This window comes from Styela clava, chromosome 4 (genome assembly GCF_964204865.1).
Source record: "Styela clava chromosome 4, kaStyClav1.hap1.2, whole genome shotgun sequence".
NCBI classification, from domain to species: domain Eukaryota; kingdom Metazoa; phylum Chordata; class Ascidiacea; order Stolidobranchia; family Styelidae; genus Styela; species Styela clava.
In genome coordinates, this window is record NC_135253.1 from 24,688,896 (window position 1) to 24,703,604 (window position 14,709).

The 14,709-nt window shown below is 30.5% G+C and overlaps 1 protein-coding gene across 2 annotated transcripts in view; it reads right to left on the reverse strand.

Annotated features, from left to right (window-relative positions):
- LOC120326632 (uncharacterized) overlaps window positions 1-14,709 on the reverse strand; it is a 28,607-nt gene that overhangs the window by 8,568 nt on the left and 5,330 nt on the right. The gene's annotated exons all lie outside the window — the stretch shown is intronic.

Sequence of the window (14,709 nt, forward strand, 5' to 3'; positions counted from 1 at the left end):
TATCGTCGTTGGATTCCTGATTGTAAATCGGAGGAATCGCATATCCAATTGATTGTTCCATCAAATTTGAGGCAGGACTTGTTCCATAAGCTCCATTCTTTGCGCACTGCAGGTCATCTTGGTGCCAATCGAACTTTCAAGAGTATAAGAGTAGTATATGATGTTGTCCAGAATTGGTAAATTACTCCACAATACTCCACAATACTCCACAAATACTCCACAATACTCCACAATACTCCACAATGCTCTTACTCCACATTGCTCCACATCCACATTGCTCTACATGGACAGGACATGTTTACTTTTTCGGTAAGGTATTAGAGTATTCGCTAGAGGGGTCAGGGGTGTTTCTCTCTCGCTCGATAAGACCTTGACATGAGAATTGGGAGAGAGAAAAATAGCGCTATTGTTTAATTTTCGCGCTTTAATTGACAAGACTTCGAGGAATTGGTAGAGAGAAAAATCGCGCTATTGTTTAATTTTCGCCCTTTAATTGATAAGACTTCGTCAAACTGGGGAGAGAGAAAAAGTCGCGTTATTGTTTTAACGGGATGGAATCGCTTGTCGCGTTATTGTTTAAACGGTGGTGGAATCGCTTGTATAATTAATAAGACTTCGGCAAACTAGGGAAAGAGAAAAATCGCGTTATTACTTTATGGGGGTCGTATTTTCGCTTTCTTGGTCGATAAGACCTCAGCGTGATGAAGTGAGTTACCGTGAATAATTAGATAATAAAACTGCGTGAGAAGATCTGCGCAATCGTTTTGTTTAAATGGAATAGTGTCTTATTATAAACGAAGAAAGAGTTTGTTGAAACTTGATCAATGCGAGAAAAACATCATGATTGCTTGACTATGATAAACTGTTTACTTTGAAATATTCTGACGCTTATGAAGAAAATATCAGCAATGTTTGTAAGTGAATCTGCGCAATCGTTTTCTTTTAATGGCTTGTGCCGTAAACAACAAGACTTGCTGTGTAGCGCTGTTACACTGTTTGTTTTTATAAAGAATGTAAAAGAGAGAAAAATTATTTACAGAAAAATCTAGTTATTTTTACAATTAAACAAAATCGGAAATATATCACTCCGTGAATTTATAGGAAAATTAACTAAACAGTGGTGATACAGTAAAATGAAACGAAACCTTAAACAAAGGAATGAAATATGAAATGCGAGTGGGATTGCTGAAATTTTGACGATGAATTTTATCCGGTTATTTGTTAACGTATGCGTTTTTACTAAATATCTCATTAAATATGATGAAATAGATTCAGCGTGACAAGTAAACCCCCCATCTGGTGCTTATTTTTATTGGAATATTGTTGCGATTATGAATAAAAAGTCGGTTAGGTTTTTAAGGTTTGCAGCTTTAATAACAAAACTAACGCAGTATCCACCATTTCGTGTAGTATCAGACCACATAATTTATTTTATACCACTGGTCGTACTATGCGGGGCGGCTTTGTAGTTTTAACATATTGAGACTGTTGTGTGAAAGGTTTCTGAAAATGAAGAAAATGTTTTATGCTTTGGCGTGCGATTAATTTTAATGAGTGAAGTAGAAAAGTTTAAATGTTAATTGAACTGCGGTAATTCTTGCGATGGTATCTAATTATACACCATAAAAATTCAGCATGCGTTAATTTATTAGCGTGTGCATATTTATTAACAAATCTTCAAATGTGGCAAATATTGAATGCTCAGTAATGAATTAATAAAATTATTTTGTTAATACTTCTGACATTTGATACATTGGTATAAATTTTATGTAAAGATAAAATGTTGATTAAGCAGTTGGAAAGATTTTTTTTTTGCTTGGATTTTGTTTAGTCGACCAGAATGAAAGTTGTATTGCCCGTAACCGATTTGCTGAAAATTGACAGAGCTGTTTCTATTTTAGCATTTTATTATGATAGAATTGATTTGGCGCCGTATTACACTCGGCAGAGATGTAGCTACGTATTATGCATATGGGTGTAACCATGTTACGATACTAAAATATCGCTATGGCCATGATAAAAATTGCAAAGATTTTATTTTCATTCATGAAACATGTATACAAACAAATAGCGGTTACACACATGTATATATGTCCCGAAAGTTGATATATTCCAAACAGATTGTGAGACACATGACTTTATTCAAGTATCTTACTTACACGTAACAATATACATATTGGGTTTTTTAAATCATTTCTTATTAAAACATAACTCAGATTATTCAACCGTGATTAATTTGATGACGAATATGATTATCATGTGACAATAATGTAGTATCGCGAAATTATTTTGCACTTAGATTGATGTGAGTGAGAAGGATTCTGATATTTAGAGTATAGAGTTGTTTCAGTATATGAGCTGTTCAGTTCTTAAATTTTGTTTCATATGCATGAAAGAGAAGTTACGTAGAGATTTCGCATTGTCGAAAACGATTAAACAAAATCGGAAATATATCAATCCGTGAATTTATATGAAAATTAACTAAACAGTGGTGATACTGTAAAATGAAAATAAACTTTAAACAAAGGAATGAAAAATGAACCGCGAGTGGGATTGCTGAAATTTTGACGATAAATTTTATCCGGTTATTTGTTAACGTATGCTTTTTTACTAAATATCTCGTTAAATATGAAGGATATTTAATTATTGTTAAAAGATTGAAGAAGAATTTAAATTATTTTATTTTACTTGAATGTTTTGGTATAATATTAAATTGTTAGATTTTATGTTAATGTGGAAAATAAATAAATACTTCTTGAAAATTCATATTGGAAATACGAAGTGACTTGTGGTGCAGCTTTCGTATATCTGAAGAGAAATATTGTTGTCTACTGATTTGTTTTTATAAGTTGATGAAGTTGTTTATGAGGTGTTAAGAAGCGGTATGAAGGTAAATCGTTTGCTTTGTAGCGTATATTTGCTACACATTACATGTTGCATTGGAGTTGCGGAGTTGTTCATGGCGGGCCTCTAAACTCGGTATGGGGGTATTTTATGATTTATATTTAGCATAACGGTTTGTACATAAAAAAATTACTCAACTGCGTCCAAAATGTAGAGCCACGAGATTATTTGTGACGTCGCTTATGGGAGATATGATCGTAATTTCATGTATTCGCGCCTGGACGTTGAAGTGCATTTTTGATAAATTTTGATGAAATTGGTCATGGCAGCGTTTATGAACTCTATAAGGGAATTTCAGCGTTTATGTTCAAACATATTGTTGCGGTGCATTAAAGGTTATTCTGTTATAATAAAGTTAATTTTGTAATTTCGTGATGTTGTGTGTAGCGTTGTTTTTAAAAATACATTGTAACGCGTTTACCATCTACCGGTAATTCAATAAAGAAGATCAAATCAGAATAAGGTTGAGATGTTTAATATTTTGGTATTATGCTCAGATTAGATTACTGATAACATTTTACCCAATTTAGGTGAATGTAAAACAACTAATTTTATACGTTTCATCTCCGCATAATAAAATTGAATTTTTCCAACTTGTTGCGGTAACAAATACGGTTGCTTTCAGTAAACATCATTGAAAAGTAAAATAAAATCAGTACATGGTAAACACTTTTAAATCGTAATTCTAAATATAGCAGATACTGTTATTTATATTGTAGTATAAGGCCTTTATCGTTGTCAGAGAACATTTCTCAACTATAACTATTTTAAAATTAAATTTAATATACATGAATGATTGGATGATTAAAAATTTGTAACGGGTTTAATGATCCGTAATGATACACATTTCATTCTCTAAAACGATTCATGCCGCCCAAGTGCGTAGTTCTAAATTTTGAATTTTCAATGTGGATCGATTATTTGTCATGTATCTTTATTTTTGAGTCAATATGACATTGTATTGATATTTAATTCATAATGTCATTGTTGCTTCATATTGAAATGCATTTTTGATATATGTTTACCAGTTAATTACTCGGTTGTTGTAATGTATGATTATTTACGGTTAATATTATTTTTTAATAAATGTATATTCGCACGTTATTTCTGTAAAGTAAAATGACCAAATGATTTTAAATAAACTTTTTGTGATAAAAAAATGTAAAATGCTGAAAGTGCAGTTAATATCTCGGAGTAATGGAAATATTTCAAATGTTTCTGTTTTAATGTGTGATTATTTACGGTTAATATTATTTTTTATTAAATGTATATTCGCACGTTATTTCTGTAAAGTAAAATGATTATGAATTACTAAATGATTTCAAATAAACTTTTTGTGATAAAAAAATGTAAAATGCTGAAAGTGTAGGCAATTTATCAGTTAATATTTCGGAGTAATGGAAATATTTCAAATGTTTCTGTTGTAGTGTATGATTATTAATATTATTTTTCATAGAATGAATGCTCGCACGTTATGTCTGTAAAGTAAAATAATTATACATTACTAAAAAGCTTTCATAACAAACTGTTCTTTTTGATAACAAAATGTAAAAAACTGAACATGTAGGTAACTTATCAGTTAATATCTCGGAGTAATAGAAATACTTCAAATGTTTCTGTTGTAATGTATGAATATTTACGGTTGATAATATTTTTATAGAATGAATACCAGCACGTTATTTCTGTAAAGTAAAATAAGCATACATTGCCAAAAAGCTTTTACAATGAACTTTTTTATGATAATAAAATGTTGAATATGTAGGCAATTTATCAGTCGGACCTCTTGAAGTTTGCGCACCAAGATGGCGCACAACCTGAACCTGATCTCGGAGTAATAGAAATATTTCAAATGTTTCTGTTGTAATGTACGATTATTTGAGCTTAATAATACTTTTCATAGAATTAATACTCGTACGTTATTTCTGTAAAGTAAAATATTTATGAATAATAATATTGAATATTAATAAATGTTTTTTAGGAATACATCTGCGCCTTTACTTTTATGTCACATTATTTTTAATGTAACTGTAGCGGTATAATTGAGATCATGGTAATGTTTTAAATTATGTGTAGGGTTTGAAAAGATTAAATATTTAATTAATAAATGATAAAGAGGGTACAAATCTACAACTTCAGTGAATTCGGTTTTTGTTTTGATCAGGGCTATTCGAAGTTTAACATGTTTTCAATGGAGCCGCAGTCTTATTTTTTAAACTATCTGGAGTCAAAATTGCAGAGCATCGATGAAGAGTATCATGTATAACTTCTGATTAAGTCTGCAAAATCATTACTTTTACTGAGCGTTCTTAATAGTTATGCATACACTAATATTTTTCGGTCAAAAGTTGAAATCGATTTTTTTAAAACACATAGTTGTCATAGTTGATATTTTTTTTTCCACAGTCGGAACCAGAATTTTATTTCGAACTGTACCCGGAGTTGATCATGAATTTTCACTGACTTTGCAGCTCTGGTTTTGAATAATATTATAATGGGTAGCTGATTTAACTAGATAATTTTTTGTTTCTGTTCAAGTAAGATTCCTCCATAGCAATGTAAGATATGATGTCATTGGATTAAGAAATGATTCGATATTGTATTATCATCTCACGCATATTTGTAGGATTCACTTGTACCTGAAAATGAATGATATGCAATCACAAATGAAAAAAGTTAAAATTTGAATCTAAACTCAACATATCACGTTGTTTCTCACAATAACATTGGTAAATGTCACCTTATTGACATGAAGTCAGATGTATAGTGAATACGGATAAAATAATAAAGCTCTGTTTTAATTTCATTTATTTCTTTACATATAGGCTAAAAGTTTTTATAACGCAGCTTTTGAAATTGAGAATATATAAATGTAAAATAATCGGAAAAATTCAATACTATATTTCTGCTTGTGAATAGTAAAATCGTGACTTATTAACGAAAACGTGTACATTATATTGTAGTATTAAAATAATTTTATTTCAAGTTGGCGAGTGTTTTCACTTGATGCTAAATTTTTAATACTTTGTAACGGTATGTCATTAGATTAAAGAATTATGTATGTAGTTTCAACGTAAAACAATTTTATAAATGCTGAATAAAAACCCACATTTTTCAACACACGTGAATCATTGAAATCGAGTGAAACAAGATGGAGAAAAATGAAAAGTTCAAGCTCGGGGCATTAACTAATGTTTTAAAAGTTTCATTATTTTAAAAAATATACTCTCAGTGAAAATGAAAACGGTTATGAATATGAAAAAAACTTCAGTATTCCAAGGAATTAACGTGTGACTATTACGCACAGTTTAATATTATGTATTTCGAACCTAATGGATTTTTTTTTCAACTATTGAGTAAGTTGTTAACAACTATCCGCATACCGCATATTACCTTTTAAGTTTGTTTCGTTAAAATTTACATTCATTTTCAGTAACAGTTATTGAAAAAAATTGGCAAGAACAAAAAGGTACAATTTATGAATTAAAATGTGTGAAGGTTAATTTATTCGGTTATATCATGACACTTACATGTGTAAAGTAATCTAAGTGAAGGAATTAAAAAAATTATTACATCCAATCGGACTTCAAAGTTCACTGACAATTGTTGCATAATGTAAATAAAACTGAACGGCGCTTCAATCTCTCAATAAATTGTGAAGTATATACTTTAGACAGAGACAAAGAATCTCGGAAAAACTTTACAGTAGACATAAAATGTGATGTTTTAACGCCTTATTCAATATTTTTTTTCTTCGCACTAGTTTCGCTTACTTTTCTGTTTTTGCATAAATTTTTAAATTCATAATCTTTTTTTCAAATACGTTAAATTTGTAAATTGTACTATGTTTATTTATTTTTCTTAATTCATTTTTAACGCAATATTTATTTATTTGCGTCTATTGAACCTAATTGATTGAAACGATATTAATGGTTTCATCTCATTTCATGTTTACATTCAATTCATATTGGTCCGACAGTGGAATAAAAATGTTTTGACGGATATTTTTTAGTATGAAACATTCTATTAAATCACGTATGAGAATTTCAGTTTGCAGAAAAAACTTATTTCATGCCGGACTTTTTTACCCAATTCAACTTACACATGAAACCGTGCGCTAAAGTCTTTAGCCTTACATACTTTCTCATTTTAAGAAAGGAAAATCCATAAAACATGACTCGATAAATCATGATGTTTTAATGATAGTTTACTTTATTACTTTTTTAAACACCAAAACATTTTAAAACAGCACAGTTTCAACATATATTATATGTACGATATATTTTAAATTTTAAGCGGGAACGATATATTACAAATGCAAGTCAGTTTTACAATCACGCGTTTTTTGTTAAATATTCTAAAAAAAGTTCTGAAAGGTATTAATTAAGTATGAAAATTTATTTCTAACAGTTGTATTTATTAATTATATTCACACAATAGTTTTGTACTATGAGGAACACACATGGTCAACAATAACTGGTTTTTCCGTGCAGTGTCACGCACATGTACAGCACGAGTCATTGTTCTTACAAATTGTAGCCGTTTTACATATTATGTTTGTCACGCTACTCGTCTTCTACATATAATCCCTTAACATATGATCAGTTGATATATAATTTACAGCACACTTTTTTAATTTATAAATTGTACGTTTTTGTTCTTGCCAATTTTTTTCAATAACTGTTACTGAAAATGAATGTAAATTTTAACGAAACAAACTTAAAAGGTAATATGCGGTATGCGGATAGTTGTTAACAACTTACTCAATAGTTGAAAAAAATCCATTAGGTTCGAAATACATAATATTAAACTGTGCGTAATAGTCACACGTTAATTCCTTGGAATACTGAAGTTTTTTTCATATTCATAACCGTTTTCATTTTCACTGAGAGTATATTTTTTAAAATAATGAAACTTTTAAAACATTAGTTAATGCCCCGAGCTTGAACTTTTCATTTTTCTCCATCTTGTTTCACTCGATTTCAATGATTCACGTGTGTTGAAAAATGTGGGTTTTTATTCAGCATTTATAAAATTGTTTTACGTTGAAACTACATACATAATTCTTTAATCTAATGACATACCGTTACAAAGTATTAAAAATTTAGCATCAAGTGAAAACACTCGCCAACTTGAAATAAAATTATTTTAATACTACAATATAATGTACACGTTTTCGTTAATAAGTCACGATTTTACTATTCACAAGCAGAAATATAGTATTGGATTTTTCCGATTATTTTACATTTATATATTCTCAATTTCAAAAGCTGCGTTATAAAAACTTTTAGCCTATATGTAAAGAAATAAATGAAATTAAAACAGAGCTTTATTATTTTATCCGTATTCACTATACATCTGACTTCATGTCAATAAGGTGACATTTACCAATGTTATTGTGAGAAACAATGTGATATGTTGAGTTTAGATTCAAATTTTAACTTTTTTCATTTGTGATTGCATATCATTCATTTTCAGTTACAAGTGAATCCTACAAATATGCGTGAGATGATAATACAATATCGAATCATTTCTTAATCCAATGACATCATATCTTACATTGCTATGGAGGAATCTTACTTGAACAGAACTAAAAAATTATCTAGTTAAATCAGCTACCCATTATAATATTATTCAAAACCAGAGCTGCAAAGTCAGTGAAAATTCATGATCAACTCCGGGTACAGTTCGAAATAAAATTCTGGTTCCGACTGTGAAAAAAAAAAAATCAACTATGACAACTATGTGTTTTAAAAAAATCGATTTCAACTTTTGACCGAAAAATATTAGTGTATGCATAACTATTAAGAACGCTCAGTAAAAGTAATGATTTTGCAGACATAATCAGAAGTTATACATGATACTCTTCATCGATGCTCTGCAATTTTGACTCCAGATAGTTTAAAAAATAAGACTGCGGCTCCATTGAAAACATGTTAAACTTCGAATAGCCCTGATCAAAACAAAAACCGAATTCACTGAAGTTGTAGATTTGTACCCTCTTTATCATTTATTAATTAAATATTTAATCTTTTCAAACCCTACACATACTTTAAAACATTACCATGATCTCAATTATACCGCTACAGTTACATTAAAAATAATGTGACATAAAAGTAAAGGCGCAGATGTATTCCTAAAAAACATTTATTAATATTCAATATTATTATTCATAAATATTTTACTTTACAGAAATAACGTACGAGTATTAATTCTATGAAAAGTATTATTAAGCTCAAATAATCGTACATTACAACAGAAACATTTGAAATATTTCTATTACTCCGAGATCAGGTTCAGGTTGTGCGCCATCTTGGTGCGCAAACTTCAAGAGGTCCGACTGATAAATTGCCTACATATTCAACATTTTATTATCATAAAAAAGTTCATTGTAAAAGCTTTTTGGCAATGTATGCTTATTTTACTTTACAGAAATAACGTGCTGGTATTCATTCTATAAAAATATTATCAACCGTAAATATTCATACATTACAACAGAAACATTTGAAGTATTTCTATTACTCCGAGATATTAACTGATAAGTTACCTACATGTTCAGTTTTTTACATTTTGTTATCAAAAAGAACAGTTTGTTATGAAAGCTTTTTAGTAATGTATAATTATTTTACTTTACAGACATAACGTGCGAGCATTCATTCTATGAAAAATAATATTAATAATCATACACTACAACAGAAACATTTGAAATATTTCCATTACTCCGAAATATTAACTGATAAATTGCCTACACTTTCAGCATTTTACATTTTTTTATCACAAAAAGTTTATTTGAAATCATTTAGTAATTCATAATCATTTTACTTTACAGAAATAACGTGCGAATATACATTTAATAAAAAATAATATTAACCGTAAATAATCACACATTAAAACAGAAACATTTGAAATATTTCCATTACTCCGAGATATTAACTGCACTTTCAGCATTTTACATTTTTTTATCACTAAAAAGTTTATTTAAAATCATTTGGTCATTTTACTTTACAGAAATAACGTGCGAATATACATTTATTAAAAAATAATATTAACCGTAAATAATCATACATTACAACAACCGAGTAATTAACTGGTGAACATATATCAAAAATGCATTTCAATATGAAGCAACAATGACATTATGAATTAAATATCAATACAATGTCATATTGACTCAAAAATAAAGATACATGACAAATAATCGATCCACATTGAAAATTCAAAATTTAGAACTACGCACTTGGGCGGCATGAATCGTTTTAGAGAATGAAATGTGTATCATTACGGATCATTAAACCCGTTACAAATTTTTAATCATCCAATCATTCATGTATATTAAATTTAATTTTAAAATAGTTATAGTTGAGAAATGTTCTCTGACAACGATAAAGGCCTTATACTACAATATAAATAACAGTATCTGCTATATTTAGAATTACGATTTAAAAGTGTTTACCATGTACTGATTTTATTTTACTTTTCAATGATGTTTACTGAAAGCAACCGTATTTGTTACCGCAACAAGTTGGAAAAATTCAATTTTATTATGCGGAGATGAAACGTATAAAATTAGTTGTTTTACATTCACCTAAATTGGGTAAAATGTTATCAGTAATCTAATCTGAGCATAATACCAAAATATTAAACATCTCAACCTTATTCTGATTTGATCTTCTTTATTGAATTACCGGTAGATGGTAAACGCGTTACAATGTATTTTTAAAAACAACGCTACACACAACATCACGAAATTACAAAATTAACTTTATTATAACAGAATAACCTTCAATGCACCGCAACAATATGTTTGAACATAAACGCTGAAATTCCCTTATAGAGTTCATAAACGCTGCCATGACCAATTTCATCAAAATTTATCAAAAATGCACTTCAACGTCCAGGCGCGAATACATGAAATTACGATCATATCTCCCATAAGCGACGTCACAAATAATCTCGTGGCTCTACATTTTGGACGCAGTTGAGTAATTTTTTTATGTACAAACCGTTATGCTAAATATAAATCATAAAATACCCCCATACCGAGTTTAGAGGCCCGCCATGAACAACTCCGCAACTCCAATGCAACATGTAATGTGTAGCAAATATACGCTACAAAGCAAACGATTTACCTTCATACCGCTTCTTAACACCTCATAAACAACTTCATCAACTTATAAAAACAAATCAGTAGACAACAATATTTCTCTTCAGATATACGAAAGCTGCACCACAAGTCACTTCGTATTTCCAATATGAATTTTCAAGAAGTATTTATTTATTTTCCACATTAACATAAAATCTAACAATTTAATATTATACCAAAACATTCAAGTAAAATAAAATAATTTAAATTCTTCTTCAATCTTTTAACAATAATTAAATATCCTTCATATTTAACGAGATATTTAGTAAAAAAGCATACGTTAACAAATAACCGGATAAAATTTATCGTCAAAATTTCAGCAATCCCACTCGCGGTTCATTTTTCATTCCTTTGTTTAAAGTTTATTTTCATTTTACAGTATCACCACTGTTTAGTTAATTTTCATATAAATTCACGGATTGATATATTTCCGATTTTGTTTAATCGTTTTCGACAATGCGAAATCTCTACGTAACTTCTCTTTCATGCATATGAAACAAAATTTAAGAACTGAACAGCTCATATACTGAAACAACTCTATACTCTAAATATCAGAATCCTTCTCACTCACATCAATCTAAGTGCAAAATAATTTCGCGATACTACATTATTGTCACATGATAATCATATTCGTCATCAAATTAATCACGGTTGAATAATCTGAGTTATGTTTTAATAAGAAATGATTTAAAAAACCCAATATGTATATTGTTACGTGTAAGTAAGATACTTGAATAAAGTCATGTGTCTCACAATCTGTTTGGAATATATCAACTTTCGGGACATATATACATGTGTGTAACCGCTATTTGTTTGTATACATGTTTCATGAATGAAAATAAAATCTTTGCAATTTTTATCATGGCCATAGCGATATTTTAGTATCGTAACATGGTTACACCCATATGCATAATACGTAGCTACATCTCTGCCGAGTGTAATACGGCGCCAAATCAATTCTATCATAATAAAATACTAAAATAGAAACAGCTCTGTCAATTTTCAGCAAATCGGTTACGGGCAATACAACTTTCATTCTGGTCGACTAAACAAAATCCAAGCAAAAAAAAAATCTTTCCAACTGCTTAATCAACATTTTATCTTTACATAAAATTTATACCAATGTATCAAATGTCAGAAGTATTAACAAAATAATTTTATTAATTCATTACTGAGCATTCAATATTTGCCACATTTGAAGATTTGTTAATAAATATGCACACGCTAATAAATTAACGCATGCTGAATTTTTATGGTGTATAATTAGATACCATCGCAAGAATTACCGCAGTTCAATTAACATTTAAACTTTTCTACTTCACTCATTAAAATTAATCGCACGCCAAAGCATAAAACATTTTCTTCATTTTCAGAAACCTTTCACACAACAGTCTCAATATGTTAAAACTACAAAGCCGCCCCGCATAGTACGACCAGTGGTATAAAATAAATTATGTGGTCTGATACTACACGAAATGGTGGATACTGCGTTAGTTTTGTTATTAAAGCTGCAAACCTTAAAAACCTAACCGACTTTTTATTCATAATCGCAACAATATTCCAATAAAAATAAGCACCAGATGGGGGGTTTACTTGTCACGCTGAATCTATTTCATCATATTTAATGAGATATTTAGTAAAAACGCATACGTTAACAAATAACCGGATAAAATTCATCGTCAAAATTTCAGCAATCCCACTCGCATTTCATATTTCATTCCTTTGTTTAAGGTTTCGTTTCATTTTACTGTATCACCACTGTTTAGTTAATTTTCCTATAAATTCACGGAGTGATATATTTCCGATTTTGTTTAATTGTAAAAATAACTAGATTTTTCTGTAAATAATTTTTCTCTCTTTTACATTCTTTATAAAAACAAACAGTGTAACAGCGCTACACAGCAAGTCTTGTTGTTTACGGCACAAGCCATTAAAAGAAAACGATTGCGCAGATTCACTTACAAACATTGCTGATATTTTCTTCATAAGCGTCAGAATATTTCAAAGTAAACAGTTTATCATAGTCAAGCAATCATGATGTTTTTCTCGCATTGATCAAGTTTCAACAAACTCTTTCTTCGTTTATAATAAGACACTATTCCATTTAAACAAAACGATTGCGCAGATCTTCTCACGCAGTTTTATTATCTAATTATTCACGGTAACTCACTTCATCACGCTGAGGTCTTATCGACCAAGAAAGCGAAAATACGACCCCCATAAAGTAATAACGCGATTTTTCTCTTTCCCTAGTTTGCCGAAGTCTTATTAATTATACAAGCGATTCCACCACCGTTTAAACAATAACGCGACAAGCGATTCCATCCCGTTAAAACAATAACGCGACTTTTTCTCTCTCCCCAGTTTGACGAAGTCTTATCAATTAAAGGGCGAAAATTAAACAATAGCGCGATTTTTCTCTCTACCAATTCCTCGAAGTCTTGTCAATTAAAGCGCGAAAATTAAACAATAGCGCTATTTTTCTCTCTCCCAATTCTCATGTCAAGGTCTTATCGAGCGAGAGAGAAACACCCCTGACCCCTCTAGCGAATACTCTAATACCTTACCGAAAAAGTAAACATGTCCTGTCCATGTAGAGCAATGTGGATGTGGAGCAATGTGGAGTAAGAGCATTGTGGAGTATTGTGGAGTATTGTGGAGTATTTGTGGAGTATTGTGGAGTATTGTGGAGTAATTTACCAATTCTGGACAACATCATATACTACTTATAAGGCGCAGATTTTATTGGCCTGGTTTCAAAAGGGACATTCTCAAATGGTGCAAATTTTGCAAGTCTTGTGCTTCGACAAAGATGCTTTACGGAAGAAGACAGGGAGATTTGAAACAACTCATATCTGGAGCTCCTATGGAAAGGATCGCCATTGATTTTCTTGGACCATTGCCTGTAACTGAAAATGGAAATGAACACATTTTGGTTTTGTCGGACTATTTCTCTAAATGGGTGGAATGTTTTGCTTTACCAAATCAGCGAGCTGACACCACTGCTGATGCATTGGTTACTCAATTCTTTTCGAGATTTGGGGTACCAAGAATTCTCCACTCAGATCAAGGAAGAGACTTTGAATCCAAATTATTTTCAGAAATGTGTCAATTGTACGGGATTCAAAAGACTCGAACAACTCCATATCATCCTCGTTCAGATGGACAAGTTGAACGTTTCAACAGGACTATACAACAAATGTTGAAAGCTTTTGTAAATGAGAATCGAAATGATTGGGACGACCATCTCCCATATCTTTGTATGGCATATCGCTCCACTGTACATGATAGTACAGGATATTCACCGAACAAGTTAATGCTTGGACGAGAAATCGAGATGCCTGTTGATGTTATGTTTGGCAAACCAGAGTCATCAACTCATCCTTGTTACACTGAGTTTGTCGAATGGTTTTCCTGTGCAACTGAAAAAGCTTTTCTTCATGCTAGGCAACATCTAAATGCTGCTGCAACCAGACAAAAGCGAAATTTTGATCTGGGTGTTAAACCACTTACTTTCCAGAGAGATGAATTGGTGTGGTATTATTATCCACCTAAGCATCGCAAGCTGAGTATTCCTTGGATTGGACCTTATCGAATTTTGGATTGTTTACCTAATCACTTGTATAGGATTCAGAAGAATTCGGGGACACGTTCTCGAGTTGTAC